The 12,065-nt window shown below is 39.1% G+C and overlaps 1 protein-coding gene across 1 annotated transcript in view; it reads left to right on the forward strand.

The window, feature by feature from the left end:
• Tbc1d8b (TBC1 domain family member 8B) overlaps positions 1-12,065 on the forward strand; it is a 70,043-nt gene that overhangs the window by 10,872 nt on the left and 47,106 nt on the right. The gene's annotated exons all lie outside the window — the stretch shown is intronic.

Consider the following 12,065-nt stretch of genomic DNA (forward strand, 5'->3'; position numbering starts at 1 on the left):
ATTGACAGTTTTTTCTGTTTATGTACACATTTATTTATATGTACTTTGTTCTATTTTTTAATCTGGACATATTTACCTCTTTTAGTTTTCTTTCATTATTACTCATCTCATCTTTCACTTTTTAATTTACTTTTATTGTAAACAAATGGGATACATGTTTTTTCTGTTTGTACATAGAGTAACAGCATACCATTTGCATAATCATACATTTACATAGTGTAATGATGTTTGATTCATTCTGTTATTTTTTCCTTCCCCCATCCCTCCCACCCCGCCTTTTCCCACTATACAGTCCCTCCTTCCTCCATTCTTGCACCCTCCCAACCCCCATTATGAGTCATCATCCGCTTATCAATGAGATCATTCATCCTTTGGATTTTTGAGATTGGTTTATCTCACTTAGCATGATATTCTCCAATTTCACCCATTTGCCTGCAAATGCCATAATTTTATTATTCTTTATAACTGAGTAATATACCATTGTATATATATATGCCACAGTTTCTTTATCCATTCATCAACTGAAGGACATCTAGGTTGGTTCCACAATCTGGCTATTGTGAATTGAGCAGTTATGAACATTGATGTGGCTGTATCTCTGTAGTATGCTGATTTTAAGTCCTTTGGGTATAGGCCAAGGAGTGGGATAGCTGGGTCAAATGGTGGGTCCATTCCAAGTTCTCTAAGGAATCTCCACACTGCTTTCCAGAGTGACTGCACTAATTTGCAGCCCCACCAGCAACGTATGAGCGTACCTTTTTCCTCACATCCTCTCCAACACCTATTGTTGCTTGTGTTCTTGATAATCACCATTCTAATTGGGGTGAGATGGAATCTTAGGGTAGTTTTGATTTGCATTTCTCTTATTACTAAAGATGATCGACATTTTTTTATATGTCTGTTGATTGCTTGTAGATCTTCTTCTGTGAAGTGCTGTTCATATCCTTAGCCCATTTGTTGATTGGGTTATTTGTATTTTTGGTGTAGAGTTTTTTGAGTTCTTTATATATTCTGGAAATTAGTGCTCTATCTGAAGTATGAGTGGCAAAGATATTCTCCCACTCTGTAGGCTCTGTCTTCGCATTGCTGATAGTTTCCTTAGCTGAGAGAAAGCTTTTTAGTTTGAACCTATCCCAGTTGTTGATTCTTGCTTTTATTTCTTGTGCTATGGGAGTACTATTGAGGAAGTCTGGTCCTAAGCCAACATGTTAAACATCTGGACCTACTTTTTCTTCTATGAGATGCAGGGTCTCTGGTCTGATTCCAAGGTCCTTAATCCATTTTGAGTTTAGTTTCGTGCACAGTGAGAGATATGGGTTTAGTTTCATTCTGTTGCATATGGATTTCCAATTCTCCCAGCACCATTTGTTGAAGAGGCTCTCTTTTCTCCATTGCATATTTTTGGCACCTTTTTCTAGTATGAGAAAATTGTATTTATTTGGGTTTGTGCCCATGTTCTCTATTCTGTACCATTGATCTACCTGTCTATTTTGGTGCCAATACCATGCTGTTTTTGTTACTGTTGCTTTGTAGTATAGTTGAAGTTCTGGTATTGCGATACCCCCTGTTTCATTCTTCCTGCTAAGGATTGCTTTAGCTATTCTGGGTTTCTTATTCTTCCAGATGAATTTCATGACTGCTTGCTCTATTTCTGTAAGGTACATCATTGGGATTTTAATTGGAATTGCATTGAATCTGTATAGCACTTTTGGTAGTATGGCCATTTTGACAATATTAATTCTGCCTATCCAAGAACATGGGAGATCTTTCCATCTTCTAAGGTCTTCCTCAATTTCTTTCTTCAGTGTTTTGTAGTTTTCATTGTAGAGATCTTTTACCTCTTTGGTTAGATTGATTCCCAAGTATTTTATTTTTTTTTGGAGGCTATTGCAAATGGAATAGTATTCCTCATTTCCCTTTCAGCTGTTTCATTGCTTGCATATAAAAATGCTTTAGATTTATGTGTGTTGACTTTATAGCCTGCTATTTTGCTGAATTCATTGATGAGGTCTTGAAGTTTGCTGGAGGAGGTTTTTGGATCCTCTAAATATAGAATCATACCATCAGCAAATAGTGACAGCTTAAGTTCCTCTTTTCCTATTCGTATCCCTTTAATTTCTTTTTTTTTATTGTAAACAAATGGGATACATGTTGTTTCTCTGTTTGTACATAGAGTACAGGCATACCATTTGTGTAATCATAAATTTACATAGGGTAATGTTGGTTGATTCATTCTGTTATTTTTTCCCTTCGCCTCACCCCTCCCACCCCTCTTTTCCCTCTATACATTCCTTCCTTCCCCCATTCTTGCCCCCCTCCCTAACCCTCACTCTAACCCTAAAAATAACCCCTCCCATGCCCCATTATGTATCATCATTCACTTATCAGCAAGATCATTCTTCCTTTGTTATTTTGAGATTGGCTTATCTCACTTAGCATGATATTCTCCAATTTCATCCATTTGCCTGCAAATGCCATAATTTTATCATTCTTCATTGCGGAGTAATATTCCATTGTATATATATGCCACAGTTTCTTTATCCATTCATCAACTGAAGGACATCTAGGTTGGTTCCACAATCTGCCTATGGTGAATTGAGCAGCAATGAACATTGATGTGGCTGTATCTCTGTAGTATGCTTATTGTAAGTCCTTTGGGTATAGGCCAAGGAGTGGGATAACTGGGTCAAATGGTAGTTCCATTCCAAGTTTTCTAAGGAATCTCCATAATTCTTTCCAGAATGGTTGCACTAATGTGCAAACCCACGAGCAATGTATGAGTGTACCTTTTTCCCCACATCCTCGCCAACACGTTGTTGCTTGGGTTCTTGATAATTGCCATTCTAATTGGGGTGAGATGGAATCTTAGGGTGGTTTTGATTTGCATTTCTCTTATTACTAGAGATGTTGAACATTTTTCCATATGTTTGTTGATTGCTTGTAGATCTTCCGTGAAGTGTCTGTTCATTTCCTTAGCCCATTTGTCGATTGGATTATTTGCATTCTTGGTGTAGAGTTTTTTGAGTTCTTTATAGATTCTGGAGATTAGTGCTCTATCTGAAGTATGATTGACAAAGATTTTCTCCCACTCTGTAGGCTCTTTCATTGCATTGCTGATAGTTTCCTTTGCTGAGAGAAAGCTTTTTAGTTTGAATCTATCCCAGTTATTGATTCTTGCTTTTATTTCTTATGCTATGGGAGTCCTGTTGAGGAAGTCTGGTCCTAAGCCGACAGGTTGAAGCTCTGGACCTACTTTTTCTTCTATGAGATGCAAAGTCTCTAGTCGGATTCCGAGGTCCTTAATCCATTTTGAGTTTATTTTCATTCATGGTGAGATATATGGTTTTAGTTTCATTCTGTTGCATATGGATTTCCAATTTTCCCAGCACCATTTGTTGAAGAGGCTATCTTTTCTCCATTGCATATTTTTGGCCCCTTTGTCTAGTATGAGAAAATTGTATTTATTTGGGATTGTGTCCGTGTCCTCTATTCTGTACCATTGATCCACCTTTCTGTTTTGGTACCAATACCATGCCGTTTTTGTTACTATTGCTTTGTAGTAGAGTTGAAGATCTGGTATTGCGATACCCCCTGCTTCACTCATTCTGCCAAGGATTGCTAGCTATTCTGGGTTTTTTATTCTTCCAGATGAATTTCATAATTGCTTGCTCTATTTCTGTAAGGTACATCATTGGGATTTTAATTGGAATTGCATTGAATCTATATAGCACTTTTGGTATTATGGCCATTTTGACAATATTAATTCTTCCTATCCAAGAACATGGGTGATTTTCCATCTTCTAAGGTTTTCTTGAATTTCTTTCTTTAGTGTTCTGTAGTTCTCATTGTAGAGGTCTTTCACCTCTTTTGTGAGATTGATTCCGAAGTATGTTATTTTTTTCGATGCTACTGTGAATGGGGTAGTTTTCCTAATTTCTCTTTCTGAAGATTCATCACTTATGTATAAAAATGCCTTAGATTTATGTGCATTGATCTTATATCCCGCTACTTTACTGAATTCACTTATGAGATCTAAACATGTTCTGGAGAAATTTCCTGGTTCCTCTAAGTATATAATCATATCATCAGCAAATGGGGATAGTTTTCTTCTTTTCCTATTCGTATCCCTTTAATTTCTTTGGTCTGTCTAATTGCTCTGGCTAGAGTTTCAAGGACGATATTGAAAAGAAGTGGTGAAAGAGGGCATCCCTGCCTTGTTCCAGTTTTTAGAGGGAATGCTTTCAGTTTTTCACCATTTAGAATGATATTAGCCATGGGCTTAGCATAGATGGCCTTTACAATGTTAAGGAATGTTGCCACTATCCCTATTTTTTTAGTGTTTTGAGCATGAAGGGGTGCTGTATTTTATCAAATGCTTTTTCTGCATCAATTGAAGTAATCATGTGATTCTTGACTTTAAGTCTATTGATATGGTGAATTACATTTATTGATTTCCTGATGTTGAACCAACCTTGCATCCCTGGGATGAAACCCACTTCATCATGGTGCACTGTCTTTTAATATGTTTTTGTATGCGATTTGCTAAAATTTCATTTAGAATTTTTGCATCGATGTTCATTAAGGATATTGGTCTGAAATTTCCTTTCTTAATGTGTCTCTGTCTGGTTTAGGTATCAGGGTAATATTGGCTTCATAGAATGAGTTTGGGAGGGTTCCCTCCTCTTCTATTTTATGGAATACTTTGAGAAGTATTTGAATGAACTCTTCTTTAAAGGTTTTGTAGATCTCGACTGAGAACCCATCTGGTCCTGGACTTTTCTTTGTTGGAAGGCTTTTGATGACTTCTTCTATTTCATTACTTGAAATTGGTCTATTTAAATTGTGTATGTCCTCCTCCTTCAGTTTAGGCAATTCATATGTCTCTAGAAACCTGTTGATGTCTTCAAAATTTTCTATTTTGTTGGAGTATAGATTTTCAAAATAGCTTCTAATTATGTTTTGTATTTCAGTCGTGTCTGTTGTGATATTTCCTTGTTCATTCCAAATTTTAGTGATTTGGGTTTTCTCTCGTCTTCTCTTTGTTAGTGTGGCTAAAGGTTTATCAATTTTGTTCATTTTTTCGAAGAACCAACTATTTATTTTGTCAATTTTTCATATTGTTTCTTTTGTTTCAATTTCATTGATTTCAGCTCTGAGTTTAACTATTTCCTGTCTTCTACTACTTTTGGTGTTGGTCTGTTCTTCTTTTTCTAGGGCTTTGAGCTGTAGTGTTAGGTCGTTTATTTGTTGAGTTTTACTTCTTTTATTAAATGCGCTCCATGAAATAAATTTTCCTCTAAGTACTGCTTTCAAAGTGTCCCAGAGATTTTGATATGATGTTTCTTTGTTCTCATTTACCTCTAAGACTTTTTTAATTTCCTTCCTAATATCTTCTGTTATCCATTCATCATATAATAGCATATTGTTTAATCTCCAGGTGTTGGAGTAATTTCTGTTTTTACTCTTTCATTTATTTCTAATTTCAATCCATTATGATCTGATAGAATACAAGGAAGTGTCTCTATCTTCTTGTATTTGCTAACATTAGCTTTGTGGCATAATATATGGTCTATTTTAGAGAAGGATCCATGTGTTGCTGAGAAGAAAGTGTATTCACTCTTGGTTGGATGGTATATTCTATAAATGTCTGTTAAGTCTAAATTATTGATTGTGTTATTGAGATCTATGGTTTCTTTGTTCAATTTTTGTTTGGAAGATCTGTCCAGTGGTGAGAGAGGCGTGTTAAAATCACCTAGTATTATTGTGTTACCGTCTACTTGGTTTCTAAAATTGAGAAGGATTTGTTTGACATACATGGGTGAGCCACTGTTTGGGGCATAGATGTTTATGATTGTTATATCTTGCTGATTTATGCTTCCCTTAAGCAGGATGAAATGTCCTTCTTTATCCCTTCTGACTAACTTTGGCTTAAAGTCCACATTATCTGAAATGAGGATGGATACTCCAGCTTTTTTGCTGAGTCCCTGTGCATGGTATGTTTTTCCCCATCCTTTCACCTTTAGTCTATGGGTATCTCTTTCTATGAGGTGAATCTCTTGCAGGCAAGATATTGTTGGATCTTTCTTTTTAATCCAATCTGCCAGTCTATGTCTTTTGATTGATGAATTCAGGCCATTAATATTCAGGGTTATTATTGAGATATGATTTGTATTCCCGGTCATGTGGCTCATTTCTTTTAATTTTATTTATTTATTTATTTATTTTTTGGACACACCTTGGTTCCTCCTTTATTTGACAGTTCCTTTAGGATAATTCCTCCCTTTGCTGATTTGCTTCTTTGTGTTTTCTCTCTTCCTCATGGAATATTTTGCTGAGAATGTTCTGTAATGCTGGCTTTCTTTTTGTAAATTGTTTTAGCTTTTGTTTATCATGGAATGATTTTATTTCATCGTCAAATTTGAAGGTGAGTTTTGCTGGGTATAAGATTCTTGGTTGGCATCCATTTTCTTTCAGAGCTTGAAAAATGTTGTTCCAGGCCCTTCTAGCTTTTAGGGTCTGGATTAAAAAATCTGCTGATATCTGTATTGGTTTCCCCCTGAATGTAATTTGGTTCTTTTCTCTCACATCCTTTAAAATTCTGTCTTCATTTTGTATGTTAGGTATTTTCATTATAATGTGCCTTGGTGTCGCTCTGTTGTAATTTTGTGTATTTGGAGTCCTGTAAGCCTCTTGAACTTGATTTTCCATTTCATTCTTCAGATTTGGGAAATTTTCTGATATTATTTCATTGAATAGATTGTTCATTCCTTTGGTTTGTTTCTCTAAGCCTTCCTCAATCCCAGTAATTCTCAAATTTGGCCTTTTCATGATATCCCATAGTTCTTGGAGATTGTGTTCATGATTTCTTACCATCTTCTCTGTTTGTTCAACTTTGTTTTCAAGGTTAAATATTTTGTCTTCAATGTGTGAGGTTCTGTCTTCCAGGTGTTCTATCCTATTGGTATGCTTTCTGTGGAGTTCTTAATTTGGTTTATTGTTTCCTTCATTTCAAGGATTTCTTTTTGATTTTTTTTCAATATCTCTAAATCTTTATTGAAATGATCTTTTGCTTCCTGTATTTGCTCTTTTAACTGTCGATTGGTGCGATCACTCAATGTCTGCATTTGCTCTTTCATCTCATCATTCAATGCCTGCATTTGCTCTTTCATCTCATCGTTTGCTTCTCTGATCATTTTAATTACATACATTCTGAACTCCCTTTCTGTCATTTCTTCTGCCATGCTGTCGTTGGATTTTATTGATGTAACATTTAGATTTATTTGGGGCATTTTCTTCCCTTGTTTTCTCATATTGTTCAGGAATCAGTGGGTCATTAAGATATTGCAGATTTCCTCTATCGACTTATAATGTCCCTGAAGATTGCTAGTGTATCCCCTCTTATCCTTCAGTAGCCTGAAGTCTTGGAGGAAGTTGATAATGCCACGGAAGCTGCCTCTCTAGGGGTGGTGGCCTTCAGGTGGGGTATATTCCCTGCTAGTGGGCAGAGGCGCCTCCACTTGTTGTCCAATGGTCATCCAAAGGGGAACTAGGCTGCGGACTGAGGCAAGGCCTGTTTGAACCTGTATCTCTGGTTTTACCATCCTTGTGGGAAAACCTCACCCGGCAGGGAAGACTCACCTGGTGGGGAGGTCTGGCTGGTCAGTTCCCCTCCTAGAGGTTCCCCTCAATGTACAACTACCGCCTGGGCTGGGCTGCCTTCCTCTGCAACGTTCCCAGGGGCCCGGACCTACCTCCTGGGCCTGGGAGCCTCACCCTTCGCAGATCAGTCTCCTTAGGCTGCCCCTCCTCAGGGAATCTGCCCGCAGCCCTGGAAACTTCGCTCCGCCCCTAGGCGTGTCTCTGTGCGGCTCTTCCACCAAGAAGCCAGTCCTGGGACCCTGCTCTGCACCTAGTCGCCTGGCTATGCGGCCCCTCCTCTGGGCCGCCACCTGGAGCCCCGTACAATATCTCCGAGACCCAGAGACCCGCCACACACCTCTTCCTCCGGACAGTCGCCCAGTGTTCCCACGCAGTCACTAGGAGTCCAAGCAACTCACTTCGCGTCTCCTCCTCCCGCCAAGTGCCCGTAGCCCTAGGCAGTCACTCCGAGTCCAAGTGACCCGCCCTGTTCCTCCTCCTCCTCCTCGGCGTAGCCCCCCGGGTGTTCAGGAGCAGTCACTCGGAAACCAAGCGACCCACCGCTCTCCTCTTCCAGGCAGGCCACTGGTGTTCAGGAGCGGTTGCTTTGAGTCCAAACAACTCACCACTCGCCTCCTCCTCTGGCAACTACCTTGGCTCTGATGCAGTCACTCCTAGACCAAGTGACCCGCCGTGCTTCTCCTCTTCCTCCGGGCAAACCCCCCCCCCCCCCCCGTGTTCAGAAGTGATCGCCTGAGTCCAAGCAGTTCGCCATGCAGCTCCTCCTCTGGCAGCCGCCCGGAGCCCCAGTGGTTGCTCCGAGTCCAAGTGCTGTGCTGAGCTGCCACCTCTATGATGATCCCAGTTGTCCGAGTTCACTGCTCCAGCGGGGGGAGGGGTGTCTCGCCGGGCAACGCTACTTCACAAAGTTCCCTGCGTTCCGGGGCTACCGCCCCATCCGGGACGCCTCCCCAACGGGAGAGACTCACCCGGCGACTTTGAGTTTGTCCCAAGTCTCTCACCATCTCCTCTTTTGAATCCTGCGTCCTGGAGCAACATGAAATGCAGCCGCCCTCTAGTCCGCCATCTTGAAAACCCTGGATTCTATTACTATAGAATCTAGATTTGTTTGGATCATTTTCTTCTCTTGTTTTTTCATGTTGTTCATGTATCTTCCCCTCTAGCAATGCAGAAATGGGGTATTGCAGATTTCCCCCTGTAGGCTTATAGTGGCCCTATAGTTTTCCAAAACCCTTTCTTTAAGGGGAGATCAATATTAGCAGTGCCCAATTCAGACACTACGCAATCCTAGACCAAATAGCCCCATGAGGACAATAACAAAATTGTCATAATAAACAGAATGAGTTAAAATATTATGTTCAATAAAACAAACAGATTTGCAATAAGGTCTGCAGTTTCAAATGGAGGACAAAGAGGATGCAGAGGGATGTAGAATGTGGCTGTTAATGGGATAAGAAAAGAATATAGAGAAGTTCTAGATAATAGAAAGGGTGAGAGTGTAATCAAAAGAAATTGGATGTTAGCATGCAAAAAAGGGAGAAAGATACTCTGAGGGAACAGGTAAACAAAAGGAAAAGAGAGCAAGAAAAGTAAAGAAATAAAAACTTAAACTTTTTCAATAAGGAGAAAAAAGAAAATCTACAGTATAACAGTCATATAGTAATGAAACCTCTGAGAGTTCAGTAGCCTGATGCATGAGAGGTACCTGACAATGAGCTTCAAGCCTCCAGCAGGTGTCTCAGGATGGGATTTGCCCCACCCAAAGATCGGAGCTATGGCTTCCAGGATTATCCAAGATGGCCGCTCTGGCTTCAAAATGTGTTGGCAAATGGGGAGCTGCAGCTCGGGGTGTGGCCGTGGTCAGCAGGAGGTCCTGGAGATGGGATGCAGTTGGTCCGGCAGTGGTCCTGGAGGTCTGGTGTGTTTGGTGTGGTTGTGGGATCCTGGAGGCCAGTTGCAATCAGTTGGTCTGGGGTCCTGGTGATAGGGCACAGTCAGTTGGTCTGGGGGTCCTGGCGGCAGGGAGCAGTCGATGTGAGGGTCCCAGAGGCAGGGAGTGATCGGTCAGGCTGAGGGATCCTGGAGACGGGGCTCAGTCAGTCCGGCCAAGAGTCCTATGGGGCCTGGCTGTTATCTCAAAATGGCAGCAGCCACGTGTAATCAAACCTGCAGGTACTGTAACAGTGAACTTCCAGGCAACAGCAGGCAGCTGGTGCTACACTGGCGGTCGGCAATCAGTTTGCTGACTGTTGTCGGATAATTGGGAGGTGAACCTTGTGCGTTGGGTGATGGATAGGTGTAAGGCAGGCGATGGACAGGCGAGAGGCAGGCAAATGGTGGATGATAGGTGCCTGACAGTGAGCAATCCTATCACTCATCTTTTTTTTGAATGTTTTCATTCTCTTGACTTCACATTGAGAACATGCTCCTTTTCTCCATTTCGTAAATAATTTCAAACACTGTACTCATAGGACACTGTCTGTATATGTTTAGTCCCTCTTATTTTTATCCTTGATCAAATCTCCAGTTTCTCACACTCACTACTTAATCACTGAAAGTGATAGTTTTTCTTTTATCCCCAAATCCTCCAATAATTCTCTCATTATTAATTGAAATATCATTTCCTCTGTTCCACCTCCTCATTCCTATTCTGTCTTCCTCAAATCCTCCTTGTCTATATTATCTGTTTGGGTATTCTGATTTCTGTTTTATAAACAAAATTTTCAGTTCATATTCTAACTTTCTTTTTGCAGTGTTGAGGATTCAATCTAGGACCTTCTGTATGCTGGGCCAGGGCTATAGCATTGAACTACATCTACAGCCCATACCCTAACTTTCTATCATGTCATATATCTTCTTTCCTCTATAATCTATATGTTGCCATTGCCAGCATTTTCTTTCTTGATACTTTGTGCCCATTCTCAAAACCATCTGTCAGACTGCTAACTCATAGTATGCTACATTTGTGACCCGTTTTCACTTTACCTAATTCTGCACCTACTCTCTCTGCTTTTTTCAGCTGAGCTAAATTTCCCTTTATCTCTTAGTTTACCTTCTAATTCTCCAATTTACTTCCCTCTTTGCTTATAATAACTTCCAACCTCATATCTGCCAACCTGCATATATTCTCATTTAAATTCTTAACTCTTTTTAAGTGGGAAAAGAGCCCAAAGCCTGAATTATATTTTTTCCTCAAAAAATATGTATGCTAAATTGAAGAGAAATACCTCATGGAGCAAAACCAAAATCCAACCAATCAAAGCTTCAGGGAAAGTAAGTAGACTTATATATCACAATCATCCCATTGATATAGTTAAATGAACAAACTACGTCCTTATTGTGCCCAGCATATGTTGAAAGTTAAGGATACAGACACAGAGGTGGAAAACTTTGTTATTGTCCCCAGACCTAATAATCTAGATAAGGAGACACAAATATTATACATGAAACACTTAGAAAGTTGTTGTAATAACCACCTAATTACCAAATGCCATGTTGTATAATGTGGAACTTAAGTGTTATAAGTATTCAGAGAAAAGGGAAAGCATTATTGCTTGGGGTTACCAATGATGATTTCTTGTGGGATGTATGTCCTAAAGAGAACATAGAATTTGGATTAACTGGACTTTTCTAGAAGAATTTTGTTAGTATTACTCAGTAAAATTGTAATTGCATAGCAAACACCCTAAGGGAAAAGTTAGCTGTTAGTTTAAGAAAATATCAACTTTTTTCTAGGAAGTAATAGGAAATATAATTAGATAATTAAAGTGGGACTAATTGAGCAAGAGCCTTGAATTCCAAATTGAGGAATTACAAATTATTAAAAAGAAGACCCCTTCACTAAAGCATTCTTACTAATCTTATTTAATTATTTAAGATTTTCTTAAAAGTAATAATACATTTAACTAATATTGCATGTTTTGCTGTGTGCTAAACATTGTCCTAAGTGCTTTATATGTAATAACTCACTTAATCTTTATAGCAACCCTTTGTGGTAGGTTGTTTTGCCCTCCTTATTTTATAAATGTGGATAAATTCAGATGCTCAAGTGGACACAAGTAAGTGACAGAGGCAGGATTCATATACAGGTAGTCTGTGGTGCTAGATTTTATATTCTTACCTATTATACAAACAACCTTATGGAAGAGGTTAATAGTAATTAGGATAAATGTTGCAGATACATTCTGAGATTTGGACAATTGAACCTAACTAACTCTTTAATTGAAAGATATTTTTCTCAAACACTACTTGTATTAGCACATGATAATTTTTCATCCCAAATATATTTTTGTTTTTAAAAAAATTCTTTAAGGGCTCTTTGGGCTAGAAAAGTTGAAAAACAAATTCCTTAGTTTTGTCACATGAAGTGGTATTGATTTTATTTATCTCTTGCAAAATTCAGTTTC

This window comes from Sciurus carolinensis, chromosome X (genome assembly GCF_902686445.1).
Source record: "Sciurus carolinensis chromosome X, mSciCar1.2, whole genome shotgun sequence".
Taxonomy (NCBI): Eukaryota; Metazoa; Chordata; class Mammalia; order Rodentia; family Sciuridae; genus Sciurus; species Sciurus carolinensis.